This window comes from Ochotona curzoniae, unplaced genomic scaffold (genome assembly GCF_017591425.1).
Source record: "Ochotona curzoniae isolate NIBS_2020 unplaced genomic scaffold, NIBS_Ocur_1.0 contig_3498, whole genome shotgun sequence".
Taxonomy (NCBI): domain Eukaryota; kingdom Metazoa; phylum Chordata; class Mammalia; order Lagomorpha; family Ochotonidae; genus Ochotona; species Ochotona curzoniae.
This window is the reverse complement of record NW_024465885.1, coordinates 5,731,807-5,749,661: the sequence shown is the minus strand read 5'-3', so window position 1 is coordinate 5,749,661 and position 17,855 is coordinate 5,731,807. Positions and strand designations below refer to the sequence as shown.

Sequence of the window (17,855 nt, the reverse complement as noted above, 5' to 3'; positions counted from 1 at the left end):
GGAAACAGTGGGGTGGAGAAGAGGGTTAAAAAGAGAGCTAGAGCAAGAAGCCCCTGTGCCTAATCATGTATCTTGAGAAATAATTTTTTTAAAAAATCATTTTAAAAATGTATCATCTTAAACTGTATGAATATGTTCTGAATATCACAATGAAATATGGTAAAAGAGAAACCAGATTGTTAAAATACCCACTTCACACACCCAAACGTCTCAAATCTACCCTTGGCTGACCTCTATAACCCCACTTTACAGGTTGTTTTTTTCTTTTATTTTTAAGACAAGATAGAGACAGATGTGTTGGTAAATGCTAGCTGTCCATATTCACATAGAAACACAGTGTAAACTCTGAACTCAATATACCAGGGAAAGAGATGGAAAGCTAGAAATCCTTGTATTATTGCCCAGGGGCCTAGCACCCACCAGCTTCCAGCTGAGTGGAGGGAGCAGACACTTTTCTATTTTCCCATACAGCATGGTGGTGTTGATTCCACACAGCTTTTGTCCAGACCAAAAAAAAAAAGTTTTATTGCTTTGTCCCATATAGCAATTGCCAACCACAAGTCCCTGTTACTCCTGAGCTCTTGAAGTATGGCAGAAGTTCCCAAAAGTGTGTTCCGAAGTATGTATCTTGTATATACATGAAATAGGACCAGATAGACGTGCAACTTTAACAAATGATTATAATCAGAGGAAAACACAAACAAATGAGCTTAAACTCTGTATTCCTATTAAAAACTTGAATTCAGAACGCTCTGTCTTTAAGACCAGCAGACGAGGAATGTGCTTTGAACCACAGACTTTCCACTTGAATTAGAGTAAGAATGGATCTCTTAATTTCCTAGACATCCTGCTCTGTATCTCCTCAAATTTTCCTTGGCATTCTGCTTTTCTGAGTGTTCAACTGGGAATCAAGGTTTCTTTGTCGGGTGCTTGATCTTTGTACATTTCACACTCCACTGCTTCTCTGGACCCCAGGTCCTGATGAACTGCCATACTAACTGAATGCTACACTGGGCTTTGCTTCTCTGAATCCCACAACTGTTTAATCTTTACTATGTCCAGGTCAGGCATACTTGAGATTCAAGTCTTGAAAAACTATAAGTCAAATAGTTGCATAAGTGTAAATAAACTGTCAAATTTTCATTTCCCAAGAGTTAGGGATTATAGTAATCTGCACTACAGAATTGCCGGAACTCCATGTGAACGTGTATTTCAAAACTGGATGGCTTTCAAGCAGTGCTAGAGCAGTAAACACAAAAAATCCATTTCACCACCTGGATGCACTGGCAGAATCTGTATAACATAGCTGTTGTGGAACTCCCAAGTCTATAGAAGGCTAGCAGCTTCCAGGAGAAAGCTTTGATGATAGATCAAAGTTAAAGTCAGTCATTTTGGCTCTTTACCGGTAGCAACTGCCCATCCATCATCTGCAATAGTCCCCTGTACTCCAGAGGAAAGAACACACAGATTGTAGAATTCAAGGTGGGGAAAAGGGTATTGTCTAAATACCAGGGATCCCTGCACTCACTGCATGATCACAGAGGCACAGGTGAAGGGATGGAGGCCCTTGCTGTCACACACCCCTCAATACCGTGGGAGCCCTCCAGCAGCAGAGGTGCTCTCCAGGGGACTTAACAGGAGGTTGCCCTCCTTCCCTTTCACCAAAGTGTGCACAGGACTGCATCTGGGATCTTGAAAAAATGACCACTGGTAAAAGAAAATCTGCTCCTGCCAAGGAGATCTGAGGCTAAAACTCCTGGGCCTGCTATGGTCTCCAAATGAAATACGTGGTCCTCACTTATTGGTACTGAATTCCAACCAACATTGTTTGTGATTGTTTTCAGTAGCCTTATGCTGCAGGTCCACCTGAGAAGCAAGCAGGCCACACTACAGTGGATTTTGGTGCTCTACTGCTGTGAAAAAAACGTGGACTCCATGTGTGATCTAGTATTGGGACAGAGATGCCACAGTAGTGCTAACTTCATTCTCCCTACCCCAGTCAAAATAACATGAAGGTAGTGATTGAAAGTAGGTGTCAAAACATTTCATACATTTCAAGGGATAAACATATTTTCCTTGGTTGAATATTTCAGCCAATTTCATGCCTGTATCTATACATCACATAATACTCCATAAATATGTACAATGTTTATGCCTGCTGGATTCTTATTTATTTGTAAAAGATTTATTTATTTACTTATTTATTTCAAAGAGTTTTGCAGACAGAAGGAAAGACAGCAGAAAAGAGAAACTTCATCCACTAGTTCACTCCCTAGGTTGGCTTAATGGCCTGGGTGGAGCCAGGGGGAAGCCAAGAGGCAGAATTTTCTGTGCCTTCCACTTCGGTCGCAGGAGCCTAGGCACTTGAGCCATCTTGCAATATTTTTCTCCAGCCACTATTAGTTAACTGGATTAGAAGCTGAGCAGCTAGGATGTGCAATGAAAGTCATATGGGATGCTGACATTACAATAGAGATTTTTTTTTTTGAAAGGAAAAGTTACAAGAGAGAGCTTGTTAGAAGAAAATCTGCACATTGAAATAACTGCTGGAGAAAGATGAAAACATCCAGGTACAGAAGACCTACAGATTCCCCAAATGATCAGAAAGTATTTTCACTGCGACACAGTATAGTTCCTCTCAAAAGTACAGTATAAAGAACACTAAGATCTGCAAAAGAAAGTCACCAGGACACTTTGAAAGAAATACACACTAAAGTGTCAGTGATTTTCATTGCTCTTAAAGAGCAATGAACAACATATTCACACCTGGGAAAAAAGCTCCCAACCAACAGTGATTTGCCTTTTATTTCATCAACCCAAACAATAACGTTTCACAAATGAGGAAAAATTAAAGTCAATGGCAATGAATAAATGGCAAACAAAAGCTGAGAAAACCCATCTGCATCAAACCACACCAGATCCACACAAAATGATCAAAAAAGTCTTACATATAAAAGGAGAAGAAAGAACCATCAGGGACACATGTGAACGTATAAAACAGAATAGCCCTTAAAAATGACAGGATTAAGTCATTAACTATCAACAATAACCTTAACAAAATGAAATCATTTCCACAATTAAAAGATACAGATTGAAGAATTAAGTTTTAAAAATAAGATCTGAAAATATGGTGCCTATAAGAATTCACTTCATTATACAGTATACCAGTGAGAATATATATTTACCTAAATATCTGTTTCATATTTTGCTTGAATGCTGCCTGGTATCAGAAAGAACATATGACATGTGTCCTTCAGGTACCGTCTAATTTCACTAAGCATAGTAGTTTTTTATTTGAGATAATTTTATTGCAATTGGTAAAATTTCACTCTTTTTAATGGCTGAGTAGTAGTCCATGGAGTAGATGTTCATTTTCTCTGGAGACTACCATATCAGGAAGTGAAAATACATTGCAGTATGCAGCTCTACTCCCAAATAAAAGGAAAACTCCCAATGACATCGCAAAATATACTTGACAATTTAATATTAGATTTTCTACCATTGCTTATACCTGAGATGAATGTTAAACTTGTAATAGTTGCTGAAGAACTATACTACTGTAATACTATGGGGAAAACAAAGAGCAAGGAGGATGAGGAGATGCAGCAGGGAATCCCTAAATCAATAAAATTATACCATGGAAAGTAATTTAAAAAAATTTTAAATGCCATTTACAATAAAGATTTTGTTTCAGAAGTTGTGATTATCATACCAACTGCCCCTCTTGCTTTGGCAGAAAAAAATAAAAGGGAAAAGAAATTCACTTCAACATTAAAGATACACACATTAAAAGTGAAAGTGAAGTGACATAAAAGCTGTGACATGGAAATCAAAAAGAGCCAGAGTAGCTGCACTTATGTTACAAAATAATAACTGTAAAAAAAAGTCAAAGAAAGAAAAAATCAATTGAACAAAAATATCTGATGTTTGTCAGTATAAACAAACCTAATGCAAGAGTACTCAATTTTATCAAACAAACATTACTAGATACACAGACAAAAAAATAAGTTCCAGTACAATGATAGTAAGGGATAATGTTAAAACCCAACATTTTGATGAATGACAGGTTATCCAGACCAAAAAAAAAAAAAATCATCAACGAACCAAGAGGATTACACTACACTGTCGACTCAATGCACCTAGCAAACTTTACAAAAACATTCCATTCAATATCTTCACAATGCACATTTTTTATCCATAAGACATGCCACATACAAGCCCACACAATAAGTCTCATCAAAGTCAAAAACATCAAAATTGTGGCATGCAAGTTTTCTGATCATAATGGAATCAAACTAGAAAGCAACAATGAAAGTAACACTGGAAATCATACAAACACATGTCTATTGAAAAATATACTACTGAAAGAACAATAGATCTTGGAAGAAATCAAGGAGAAAATGTTAAAATTCCTTCAAGCTAAAAATAGAAACGTAACATATGAAAACGTACAACATACAGCAAAAGTTGTAATAAAAAAGAGGTTGACAGTAATAAGCACCTACATTTAAAAAGCTGTCAACTAAACAATGCATCTCAACAAGCCAGATAAACAAGAAAAATACAAGTCTAAAATTAGAATAAAAGAATAAGGATCAGAGCACAGACAAATGAAATAGAAAGTAGAAAAGTGCAAATGCTAACCGACTTTTAGAAATGCATTAAAAAAATAAACCTCTACACTAAGAAAAACAGAAGATGCAATAAAATCAGAACTGAAAAAATTAATAATAATCCATAGCAGAAATAAAAAGTATCATTTGTGATTATTATAAATACCTACCAATAATCTAAAAAGCATAAAATACACAAAAAATTCTAAATCTGCATTGTTTCAAAATTTAAACATGAAGACATAGAAAGCTTGAAAAGATAAACTGTTAAAAAACAAATAAAAGGACCCGGCCTTGCATGCTTGCCTTGCATGCTCTGGGATCCCATATGGGTGCCAGCTCTAAACCCAGTGGCCCCGCTTCCCATCCAGCTCCCTGCTTGTGGCCTGGGAAAGCAGTCAAGGACGGCCCAAAGCTTTAGGACCCTGCACCTGTGTGAGAGACCCGGAACAAACTCCTGGATTTAGATCAGCTCAGCTCCAGCCCTTGTGGCCACTTGGGCAGTGAATCATGAGACGGAAGATCTTTCTTTCTGTCTCTCCTCCTCTTTGTATGTCTGATCTTCCAATAACAACAAATAAATCCTTTAAAAATACTGTGCCTGAGCCAGAAATCAGGTCTCCTAGAAATGCAAAGACCAGAGACAAATGGCTTCATTGCTAAATTCTTCTAAACTTCAGTAATACATGTAATAGCAATTTCTTGCAAGTTATTTTTAAAAATTGAAAATGATAATGAATATCTTTTCAAACTTTGAGCAACCATCACTAATTTGATTCCAACACCAGACAAGACTACCACGCCCGTGAAAAGAACTATAGGCCAATGCTCTTGATAGATATCTATGCAAAAATTCACACAAAACACTAGTAAACTGAAACCTAACAATATATCACAAATACCATTCATTATCATTACATAGGATTTATCCCAAAGATAAAATATAATTCAATATATACAAATCAATGCAAGCAACACATCACCACAACAGAATGAAAGATAAAACTGGTATGATCATCTCAATAAATGAAAAAAAGCACTCAAAATTTAATATCCATTCCTAACAAAAGAAACCTTGAGCAAACCAGTTAATAAAGGCTGTATGTGATAAACTCATATCCAGCATGACACTGAATAGACAACGCTTAAAGCACTTTCTCTGAGATCTAGGAACAGATAATAAAAATATTCACACTCATCACTCTTGTTCAAGACAGTCATGGGAATATTTGGCAAAACCCATTAGGCAAGAAAAGAATAAAATTCATTCTCAACAGAAGAGGAGGAAAGAAGGAAGTCAAACAGACCCTGATTTCAGATGGCACAATTCTTAACACAGAGAAAACTAAGAATTCCATCCAAAAAAATATATAAACTCAAAAAGAAATCTGGTAAAGTTGTATGATACAAATTAATATGCAAAAAACATTAGCACCAAAAGTAAATTCACTCAAAGAATTTATAAAATGCTTCCAAAATAACTACAAGCAATAGAAAATGCCTGTTAATAAATATAATGATGTGAGAGACCTTCATAATTAAAATCACAAAATGCACCAAAAACTGAGCATTATTTTTAAAAAGGAGGTAGTTCCCAGCTTCATGGACTGGAAGAATTAGTATAGTCAGAATGTCCTCAGAGCACACAATGATTTGCAGTTCAATACAGCCCCTGTAAAAATACCAATGACATGTTTTCACAGAGCCAAAAAAACAAACAAAAAAGAAGATTCTGTTTCACCTGGAAGCAAGAAAGACCTCTAATAGACAAAATCATCTTAAACACCATGAGAAAAGCTAAAGACAAAGAAATACTTCAGAATCATGATCATCAAAACATGAAACTGCTGCAAAAAGAGCACAATGAGACAGAATAGAGACCAGAAATGAATTTATCTCTGTCAAATGGTCTTTGACAAAAGATGGCAAACCCATTCACTGCAGAAATGACAATGTATTCACTAAATGATGCTAAGAAACTGGATATTCCCATGCAAAATAGTAAAGGTGGCATCTCTCCAACCAATATAAAAATGAATTCAAACCGGAGTTTATAACACCTGAAAATATGGAACTATTAGAAGAAAACATAAGGGAAACATTTCAAGACTTCAACATAGGCTATTTTTTAGGGTAAATCCTTAAAACAGCAAAGCAAAAAAAGAGGGGGAAAGACAAATGTGATTACACCAGAAAAGCATCTACACAGCAGAAGAAATAATGGCATCAAGAGTGATGAAATAACTCAAAGAACTGAAAAAACATTTCTAAACGATACATGTGGCAAAGGATGAATATCAAGAATATATGAACTCTGAAAACTCAACAATAAAAACATAAATAACCCAACTAAGTAATGAGCAAATGAATAGACATTTCTTCAAAAGAGAAATACAAGTGGCATGTAAAATGCTCAGTACCACCAACCATTAGGAAAATTCAAATCAAAATCACAATGATATATCATCTTATTTTAGTTGGTTAGAACTCCTATTGTTGTAAAGACTTTGGGAGGCATTTGATCTAGCTGTTAATATGCCAATGAACACTTTGGTGCAAGGCCTGGCTCTGTTCTTGGTTCCAGCTTTCTGCTAGTCAGACGTTGGGAGGCAGTAGGCCCTGATATTCAAAGGCCGGATCTCAACTGAATTCCTGGTACCTGTCTAGTGCCCTGGCCCAGACTTACATACTGCGTTTGTGAACTACACTGGCATATGGGAACACACTTTCTGCCTCTGCCTTTTTGCTTCTCAAACAATTTTTAATAGAAGACAAAAATTCACAGATACTGGCGACAATGTGGAGAAATTAGAATCGATATACACACATTGTGAGAATTTGAACTACTACATCCAGTTTAGAGAATAATTTGGAATCCTCAAAAATAAAACACTAAAAAATAGATTTATAAGACTCAGCTAATCTACTTTTAGGTATATATTTAGGCATGTGGCCAGCACATGTAAGTACAAGCATAGGCGTTCTCTCCCTCTAAACCAAAATGGAAAAATTTTGTGGTTTCATTTATTATTTACTTGAAAGACAAAGAGAAGAACACAGAGACAATGGCAGACTGATTCACTTACAAAAGCTGGAAATAACCAGGACTGGGCCAGCAGAAACCAAAAGCCAAGAACTTGCTCAGAGTTTAAGTGTATAGCAAAGATCCACCCATCTGAATCATACTGTTCTGTCTCCTGGAGTTGCCACTAGCAGGAAGTCAGAATGAGAAGCAGAGTTAGGTCTTGAAGCAGCCACTCAAGCAATGGGCTGAGGATGCAGCATGTGAGACAGTTACCGCTGCATCAAATACCCTTGGTCACCAAACTGACAGATTGCCCATCCCATTCAAAAAAGAAAATATTTTCAACAAACAATAAAAAAAATGGCTATCCACACGCAAAAGAATAAAGCTGAACATTTACCTAACTCACTCTGTATAAAAATGTAAAGAAAAATGACTCAAAATATAAATGCAAGTTCTAGGACTATAAAACACCAGGTGAGGGCCCAGCGCGGTGGCGCCGTGGTTAAGGTCCCGGCCTTGCACGCCCAGGGTCCCATATGGGTGCCGGTTCTAATCCCCACAGCCTTGCTTCCCTTCCAGCTCCCTGCCTGTGGCCCGGGAAAGCAGTCAAGGACAGCCCAAAGCTTTGGAACCCTGCACCCGTGCGGGAGACCCGGAAGAGGCTCCTGGCTTTGGATCGGCATAGTATTGGCCGTTGCACTCACTTGGGGAATGAATCATCGGACGGAAGATCTTCCTCTCTGTCTCTCTTTTCTGTATATCCACCTTTTCAATAAAAATAAAATAAATCTTGAAAAAAGAAAAAATACCAGGTGAAACATGGGGCAACAATTTCAAAAAATTATATTTAGTGATGACTTTTTAGAATGTTAGCAAAGGTAGAAGAAAAGAAAAAAATAAATTAAAAAACTGGACAAATTAAATCATGAAAAAATGTTTCAAAAGTGCATTAAAAACTCTGCCAAGGGGTATCTGGCAGGGCCCAGGTCACCCGACACAGGTCCATGGGCCTGCCTGTGGGGTGGATGCCAGGTCCACGAGCCCTCAGGGGAGAGGATCTGGTGGCAACCAGGTCACCAGGCCTGAGTCCTTGGGCCTGCCTGTCTTTGGATGCCATGAATGTGAGCCCCGTGGCATGGGGTCTGGTGGGGCCCAGCTTGCCTGCCTGGGTCTTTGGGCCCACCTGTGAGAACTGGTCCTCCTCAAAGGGAAAAGACGGAGCAGGGGATAGCTGGTACAGATCCACACAGAGAATATGGCAGTGCATTGGGGCCTGTGGAAGACATCTGGTACCATGCCAGAGGAAGAAGGGCAGAACAAACTGGATAACTACCCCAGCCAAACAATGACAGCAAATATCTGGGCAAATGGAGACTCTAAGGTCGATTATATCAGCCAATGGACATTGAAACAATTGCCTCATCTTTGGATTGGCAAGACTGACAGCATTTCAGAACTATCAAAACCACCTGCACGGAATCCTCAGTGTGCACACATTGGGACCCTGTGTTGATATAGGGAGGCCATTCACCATTCCTGGGGTACTGAGGCCGTTGGGAGGTTCAGTATGGCTTCTCCCTTTATCCCTCCCCTTCTGCCAGAAGCAGGAAAAAATATTAGAAAATTTGGAAAAAATGATCATACCCGCTTTTCCCTAATGCTTGATGCTTCTCACCCTGATCAACTCTGTAAACATCATCTAACATAAATAATAAATAAATCTCTGCCAAAATGACAACACACTGAATGCAAGAATAAGTTCTCACATATTTGATATGGAATTAACAGCCAGAATACACTCATACAAACCAAAAAACTCAGTAACAAAACAATAATAATTATAACCGAATTCAGAAAGGGTAAAGACTTAAATACACACGCACCTTTTTTTTTTAAATTGGAAAGGCGGATATACAAGAGGAGAGACAGAGAGGAAGATCTTCCGTCCAATGATTCACTCCCCAAGTGAGCCGCAACGGCCGATACTATGCCGATGCAAAGCCAGGAGCCTCTTCCGCGTCTCCCACACGGGTGCAGGTTCCCAAAGCTTTGGGCCGTCCTCGACTGCTTTCCCGGGCCACAGGCAGGGAGCTGGAAGGGAAGCGGGGCTGCCGGGATTAGAACCGGCGCCCATATGGGATCCTGGGCGTGCAAGGCGAGGACTTAACCACTTGCGCCACTGCGCCGGGCCCCACACGCACCTTTATAAAGAATATCCTCAAGTGGCCAACAAGCACATGGACAGTTGCTCAAGTCTGGTTATCACTGGGGATACCATGTCACACTCTGACACCATGTCATACTCAATGGGATGGCAATGATGAAATATAAGAAGTGTTACAGAGGATGGGGGAACCTGAAACCACTCTGCACTGCTGGTGGAAATGTACAACAGTGCAGCTACTCTAGAAAATAGCAGAGTGGTTCTTCAAAAACCTAAAAATAAAACTTCTAGGTAACCAAGAAATACTCCTTCTGGCTATATACTCAAAATAACTAACAATAAGAATTCTGTTTTCAGACAAGTCATATAAATGGCCAACAGGTTTGGGAAAAAAAATGCTCAACATTAATAATAATCAGGGGCATGACAATGAAAACCATAATGAGATGTAACTCACATCTCTTACAACAGCTATTATCAAAAAAAAAAAAAAAAAAAAAAAAGACTGGGCCCGGCGCGGTGGCGCAAGTGGTTAAAGTCCTCACCTTGCACGCCTGGGATCCCATATGGGCGCCAGTTCTAATCCCGGCAGTCCTGCTTCCCTTCCAGCTCCCTGCCTGTGACCCGGCAAAGCAGTCGAGGACGGCCCAAAGCTTTGGGAACCTGCACCCACGTGGGAGACCCGGAAGAGGCTCCTGGCTTCGGATTGGCATAGTATCGGCCGTTGCACTCACTTGGGGAATGAATCATCGGATGGAAGATCTTCCTCTCTGTCTCTCCTCTCTGTATATCCGCCTTTCCAATAAAAATAAAATAAATCTTGAAAAAAGAAAAAATACCAGGTGAAACATGGGGCAACAATTTCAAAAAATTATATTTAGTGATGACTTTTTAGAATGTTAGCAAAGGTAGAAGAAAAGAAAAAAATAAATTAAAAAACTGGACAAATTAAATCATGAAAAAATGTTTCAAAAGTGCATTAAAAACTCTGCCAAGGGGTATCTGGCAGGGCCCAGGTCACCCGACACAGGTCCATGGGCCTGCCTGTGGGGTGGATGCCAGGTCCACGAGCCCTCAGGGGAGAGGATCTGGTGGCAACCAGGTCACCAGGCCTGAGTCCTTGGGCCTGCCTGTCTTTGGATGCCATGAATGTGAGCCCCGTGGCATGGGGTCTGGTGGGGCCCAGCTTGCCTGCCTGGGTCTTTGGGCCCACCTGTGAGAACTGGTCCTCCTCAAAGGGAAAAGACGGAGCAGGGGATAGCTGGTACAGATCCACACAGAGAATATGGCAGTGCATTGGGGCCTGTGGAAGACATCTGGTACCATGCCAGAGGAAGAAGGGCAGAACAAACTGGATAACTACCCCAGCCAAACAATGACAGCAAATATCTGGGCAAATGGAGACTCTAAGGTCGATTATATCAGCCAATGGACATTGAAACAATTGCCTCATCTTTGGATTGGCAAGACTGACAGCATTTCAGAACTATCAAAACCACCTGCACGGAATCCTCAGTGTGCACACATTGGGACCCTGTGTTGATATAGGGAGGCCATTCACCATTCCTGGGGTACTGAGGCCGTTGGGAGGTGGCTACATCCTTGCATTGTACATGCTAGGATCCCATATGGGCAACAGTTCATGTCCTGGCTTCTCTACTTTCCATCCAGCTCCCTGCTTGTGGCCTGGGAAAGCAGTAGAGGACAGCCCAAAGCCTTGGGACCCTGACCCTGAAGAAGCTCTTGGAGACCCAGAAGAAGCTCTTGGTTCCTGGCTATGGATCAGTTCAGCTCTAGCCATTGAGCCACTTAAGGAGTGAACCAGGGAATGAAAGATTCTTCTCTCTGTATCTCCTTTCTGTAAATTCAACTTTCCAAAATAAATAAATAAAAAATAAATTTTTAGAAACAAAAATGTAGATAATTCAGTGCTACTGAGAAAGTGGAAGCAAGAGAAACTTTGTATAGTATAGCTCAGGAATGTGGGTCCATACATTTAGACATTGTGGAAAACAGCATGAAGGTTATTCAAAAAATTAAAGATGAAACTATCACGATTTAACAATCCCATGACTGATTATATACTTAAAAGAAATGAAGTCAGTTTTTTGGAGAGACAACTTCATACTCATGTTTACCGCAACATTATTCACAATAGCTAAAGCATGAATTGAACTTAAGTGAGCATCAATTAATGAGTTAAGAAAATGTGTATATATGTGAAATACACAACTATACAGACTTAAAAATAGAAGCTCTTATGATTGTAACAGCTTACATTAACTTGAAAAATACTATGTTTAAGTAAATAAGTCAGACCTAGAGGAAAAATACAGAAATCTTATTTTGTGTGGAATCTAGAAATGTCAAATTGTTAGAAAAAAACAGAAGTTTACTGGTTCCTAGAGGCGAGAGGTGGGAGTCTTGAGTAGTTGCTAGCTAAAGGATGAAAAATCCCCATTACACAGGAGGAATAAGCCACAGGTCTATTACACACCACTACAGCCACAGCTCATAACAACACACTACATACTTGATGATTTATTGACAAAAAGTGAGTTCTCCAAGATACATTTAAACGTTCATGTTCATAGTATTACTAACAATACGTAAATATGAAATAACCCAACTATCCATGAAAATATAAACAAAAGGTAAGTACAAACAGGTAAAAAAATTACCCTCAAAAAACAATTTGACGCAGAGTGTAACATCTAAGTGCCTTATGGACATTTACACTAAGCCAGTCACATAAAGAGAAACTCTATAGGATTCCACTTAAATGGGGCATTTAGAATAGTCAAAATCAAGGAGACTAAAAGGAGAATAAACATTGCTGGGGTGTGGGAGGAGGAACAGAACAGGGAGCTCCTGTTTCATAGATAGCAGCTCCATTTTTGCAAGACAGATAGGTCTGCAGACAGATGGTAATGTTTTTACCTTTTGTACAGACTTAGCGCTGATGAACCAGACATTTTAAAAAGCTGACACTAAATTTTATGTGTATATTCTACTAAAATTTCAAAAATGATAAAGGTTGAAGAGGTGTACTCTCTTGGCCTCTCTTACAGAGATCACACCGTCCCAGAAGAGGAACTGAGCTTTATAATGTGACATGTCCCCTCAGAGACTTCAGCATCCTGCACCTCAACAACCTGTCAACAGATGTTGCTGCCCCTGTTTCCTGAAAAATAACTCATTAAAATGTAGCTCAGAATGTAATGAAGGTGAAATAATGCTTCTCATTGTAAACATAACTAAAGCAGTTAATACAGCGCAGTTAATTTATCAGATGTGTTATCAACTGTGATCCCTAACACAAACACAGAGTGACAGCTCTACTAGGCTGTTAAATGAACAGAAGCATTCATACCTTAAGGGTAGAGAGATTCTCTCTGTGTGTGCTGTGATCACAGCATTCTCACACTCTTACACGTTATGCTGGAATTGTCTCTCTGCCTGTTTTCTTCCTTGCATACACAGATCCTTGAAGACACTACCTATTCCTAAGACTGTGTTGACAGGCCCAGGGTGGTAGCCTAGTGACTGAGTCCTTGCCTTGCACATGCCAGGATCCTATATGGACTCCAGTTCATGTTCTTAATGCTCCACTTCCCATCCAGCTCCCCACTGTGGCCAGGGAGTGCAGTGGAGGATGGCTCCAAGCCTTGAGACCCTGTACCCATATGGGAGACTTGGAGGAAGCCCTGAGCACCTGGCTTTGGATTAGCTCAGATCCAGCCACTGGGGCTATTTTGAGAGTGAGCCAATGGACATAGGATCTTTCTCTCTGTCTCTCTTTTTCTCTGTAAATTTGCCTTTCCAATAATAATAATAATAATAAAAGACAATGTTTACAGCAGTCAATACAGAGTACTAGTTTTCTTATGGAAATAATACTACTAAAGAATTACTATTAAAAACTCAAATGGGGCCTGGCGTGAGAGCATGGTGGTTAAAGTCCTTGACTTGCATGTGCCAGGATCCCATATGGTCGCCAGTTCTAATCCCGACAGTCCTGCTTCACATCCAGCTCCATGCTTGTGGACTAGGAAAGCAGTCAAGGATGGCCCAAAGCTTTGGGACACTGCACCCACATGGGAGACCAGGAAGAAGCTCCTGGCTCCTGGCTTCAGACTGGCTCGGCACCAGCCATTGCAGCCACTTGGGGAGTGATACATCAGATGGAAGAGCTTCCTCTCTGTCTCTGCTCCTCTCTGTATATCTGTCTTTCCAATAAAAATTAATAAATCTTAAAAACTAAACACACAAATGGAAAAATTACTAGCTAAAACACTTTAAAAACCAGGCCTCAAAGACATTACAATCTACAGGTCACTTTCAGGGCAAAGAAAATAAATAAGCAGGTGGTTTCTTGATAGAGAATGGAAGATAGAAACAAATGGTTTTTGTTAAGTTACAGTGAGTGGAACCTCAACTATCTGCTTCAAATAGGTCCTACCACAACATGCACAACTTGCATTTATGCTTGTCCTGTTATGAAAATAAATTTCCCATGGTGTTGATCCTGAAGAATATATAAATAATTCATCAATCTCATAAGAATGCCACAAGGATTGCGCTAGGATGAAAAACATCACCTCTGTACCTAGTTTTCCTTTCCCACATGCACTAAGTCTATAGAGATTTATACAGATGTAATTTTGTTTCCTCAAAAGTACATAAAAACCTGAGACCAACCATGGCGGTACACTAGATTAAGTCATCATCTGCAATGCCGGTATCTCATATCAGAGTCTGCGATGCTCCATTTCCAACCCAGCTTCCCATTACTGTGCTGGGAAAGCAGCTGAAGACGGACCAAGTGCTTGGATTGCTGCTGTCCACAGTCACTGTGACTGTATGCTAGTTCACTCCTACAGATGAAAGACTTGCATGTAAGTGTCTGTGTGTGAGTAATTGTTCTTTAATTTAATAAATGGATCTTCAAGAAAATCCACATATCCCAAAGGACAGAGATTTTACGAGATTTTACGAATTGTATGAGAGTACTCCATGCTGAGACTTTGCATCAATAAAAATTCTTTTCTATCCCAGGCTGGTAATAAATGGTAAAATCAATAGGAACAATAATCAGCTTTTTTAGATTGACCTCCAAACAAGGTAGTATATAACTTTAAATATAAGACTTTATTAACTGATGTCTGTATTAATGTGTCTACAGGAAGACTTTTTGAGTGCCCTTTCACCAGATATGAAAAGCAAAGAGTAAAAATTCAAAACTTAAAAAAGCTATGTTTAATATACGCATTAAATATTTTCATGCACTTATGAAAAGAATCATGCAGGAAGCCCCAAATTTGTTAAATTCAAAATGATATTATTTTCTTCTACTCAAGTTGAGTTTTCTTTAAAAATTCACTTCACTGCTATCAGAGCTAAGCCCTGGGGACCAGCACTCTGGATGGACTTGGTTCATGCACCTCACGCCCCAGCTGCTCCACTCCTTATTCACCTCCCTGCTCATGGCCTCAGAAAATCAGCAAAAGATGGTCCAAGTGTTTGGGCCCCTTCTACTCGTGTGGGAATCCTGCTGGAGCTGCTGGCTGCTGCTTCAGCCTGGCCCACTCCTGGCTGCCGTGATCATTGGGAGGAATGAACTAGCAAATAAAAGACTCCTCTTTTCAATCTCTCCTTTCTTTCTGTAACTTTCAAATAAATAAACCTTTTCTTAAAAGCCAATTATTGAAAACACACAGAATTGGAAAAAAGTACACATCTTCAGACTTTTGCTTGAAGAATCAGCAAGCCCATTAAATTAATGCCATAATCTAATATTAATGTACACAAAATTAGTCTCAATTTCTATGAAAAACATCTGAGAAAAGCTGTGGAAAGTTAATTTCCTGTGGCTATGTGTGTGATACTTTATGCAGAGCATTCTTAATGATTAAATTAATCTGATTAGTTATTTCAGGGTCTCATAAAATCAAGAAAAAAGCAACCAGAAATACTATCATTTACTAAACTTACCAAAAACAAGTAACTACAAGAGCAGTTCACAATTAGATTCTGTCACTTAAAAATCAAAAAAAAAAAAAAATCGAAAAACACAACATTCTCGTAGCTAGCAGTTTCATGTATGTCCACAGAATAGACAGTGACAATCAAGGAATCAATTAGTCAAGAAGAGAAGCAATGCAATTCAGTAATAAGGCATTAAAGCAGTGTTTAATAGTTATCGATGAAAAAGGAAGCTTATGACTCACAGGAACCAGTAAGCAAACGGAGAACATATTTAAATCAGATTTTTGCATCTAAGGAGTTCTGCACCCTATCTCAAGATAAAAATTACAAACTCATTCTCAGGAAATTATTCTTATCATCTTCCTCCTCTCCTGAGTCCTGTCTTATCTGTCATTACCCTTCACTCTAGCACGCGCACATCACCCCTTCACGCAAGGTTGTTTAAATCCAGTTGAAGTGTCAGCTTTCTCCGTTTGGTTGACATTTTTCCTATCCCCATTTCAGAGCTCACCCTCTTCCTTAAGAATAAGGACATCTGCAGGCTGTAAAATTTTTATTATTACCACCCCCTATTACATGATGACAGAAAATTCTAAATTATTAATTAAAAATACTTTAGAGAAAATTTATACTTCACTACCCATTAACTACATCTAGCAGCGCTAGATAATCTAACAAAAGTAACTACAGGGCTTAATGTCACTTTAGGCAATTACTAATAGGCACAGGAATTCAAGGACAGGAATGCAATGAATATGCCAGGCCTACTTCTGCTAGCATTATAAATGCCTGGCACGCTCTGAGGGTCCCCACAGCATCATGGTTCCTTGTTAGAACCACAAAGTCCTCTACCAGAATACAAGAAGGAAAACAATGGCAGAACTGATTATGACCAATATTCAAGAATATGGTGGAAAATTGTTTCTTCTGGTTCTTTCCTTAAGAAAAAAAAAATAACTGTTACTTTCTATTTTTTAGGTTATATTTTTAATGTAGTCAATGTCAAATTCCTTCCTCTGAGTACGTTTTCAGATTCTCTCATTCAGACATAGTAATCTAAATTATCTTCACAAAGAATTCTGTGTTTCTGTAGGTGGTAATATTTTCCTAGTGTCTGGGTTAGAACATATGATCTTTCTACCAAGATTTTGTTCTAGTATTCACATACGTGAAGCCTACTGAATGCTTTCAAAAATCTATAACTCACATTTGATCCTATTAATATAAATGCATGTATGTCCAAGAATAGTTTTCATAAATTAGAATAATATTTAAAATAAATTCTGTGTGTAATTAAATTAGTATATTAGATTATACCTATAGGTATGATATAGTGAAGCAAATTGACATATCCAATCTACCAATTAGCTATTTATTTTTCTTTTTGGCAAGAGTAGCTGAAATCCCCCCCCCTTTTTTTAAGCATGAATCTCACATGCCATACAATGTTATTACCTATACTCACCTTGTTTTATATCAGAAAACTGACTGCATTATTTTGATTATTTTAAATATATCCTACTCTTTACTACAGTCCATATAGAGAGCTTTTCTTGCTATAAGTATGGTAGGGAAAGTCAAACTTAAAGAAATGCTATTGAATTTCATTCAAAAGAATGGTAACGGCCTTTTAGTATGTTATTTGTAATATAGGAGACCTCTGAGAAATTTTAATAAGAAACCTCATTATACACGTGAAAATGTCATTATCATAGTAATACAAGTGCAGTAAGGCAGAAATATATATATAAGTGCTATCAATAGTGATACTTCCAATTATCAGATAAAAAGCAAAGTAAATGGAAAAAATCTGGCAATGCAATTTTTCTGTTTTTAACAGAGATTAAACTAATAAAACTTTGCATCATGCTGTGATTTTCTGGGAACCAACAAAAACCAATGATTTTAAACAGAGTACATATTTATGACACACAAATCAATTAAGGAAAGCATCTGTATCTTTTTTGTTTTAATTGTATCTATAACGCTTCTTACACTAAGCTTTCATTCAAAGCCATTTTTTCACAGTGGAAAGTTTTGCAGCTGTCAAGCACTGAAAACC

The 17,855-nt window shown here is 38.6% G+C and overlaps 1 protein-coding gene across 1 annotated transcript in view; it reads right to left on the bottom strand.

Moving 5' to 3' along the window:
• MORC1 (MORC family CW-type zinc finger 1) overlaps positions 1 to 17,855 on the bottom strand; it is a 155,481-nt gene that overhangs the window by 86,045 nt on the left and 51,581 nt on the right. The gene's annotated exons all lie outside the window — the stretch shown is intronic.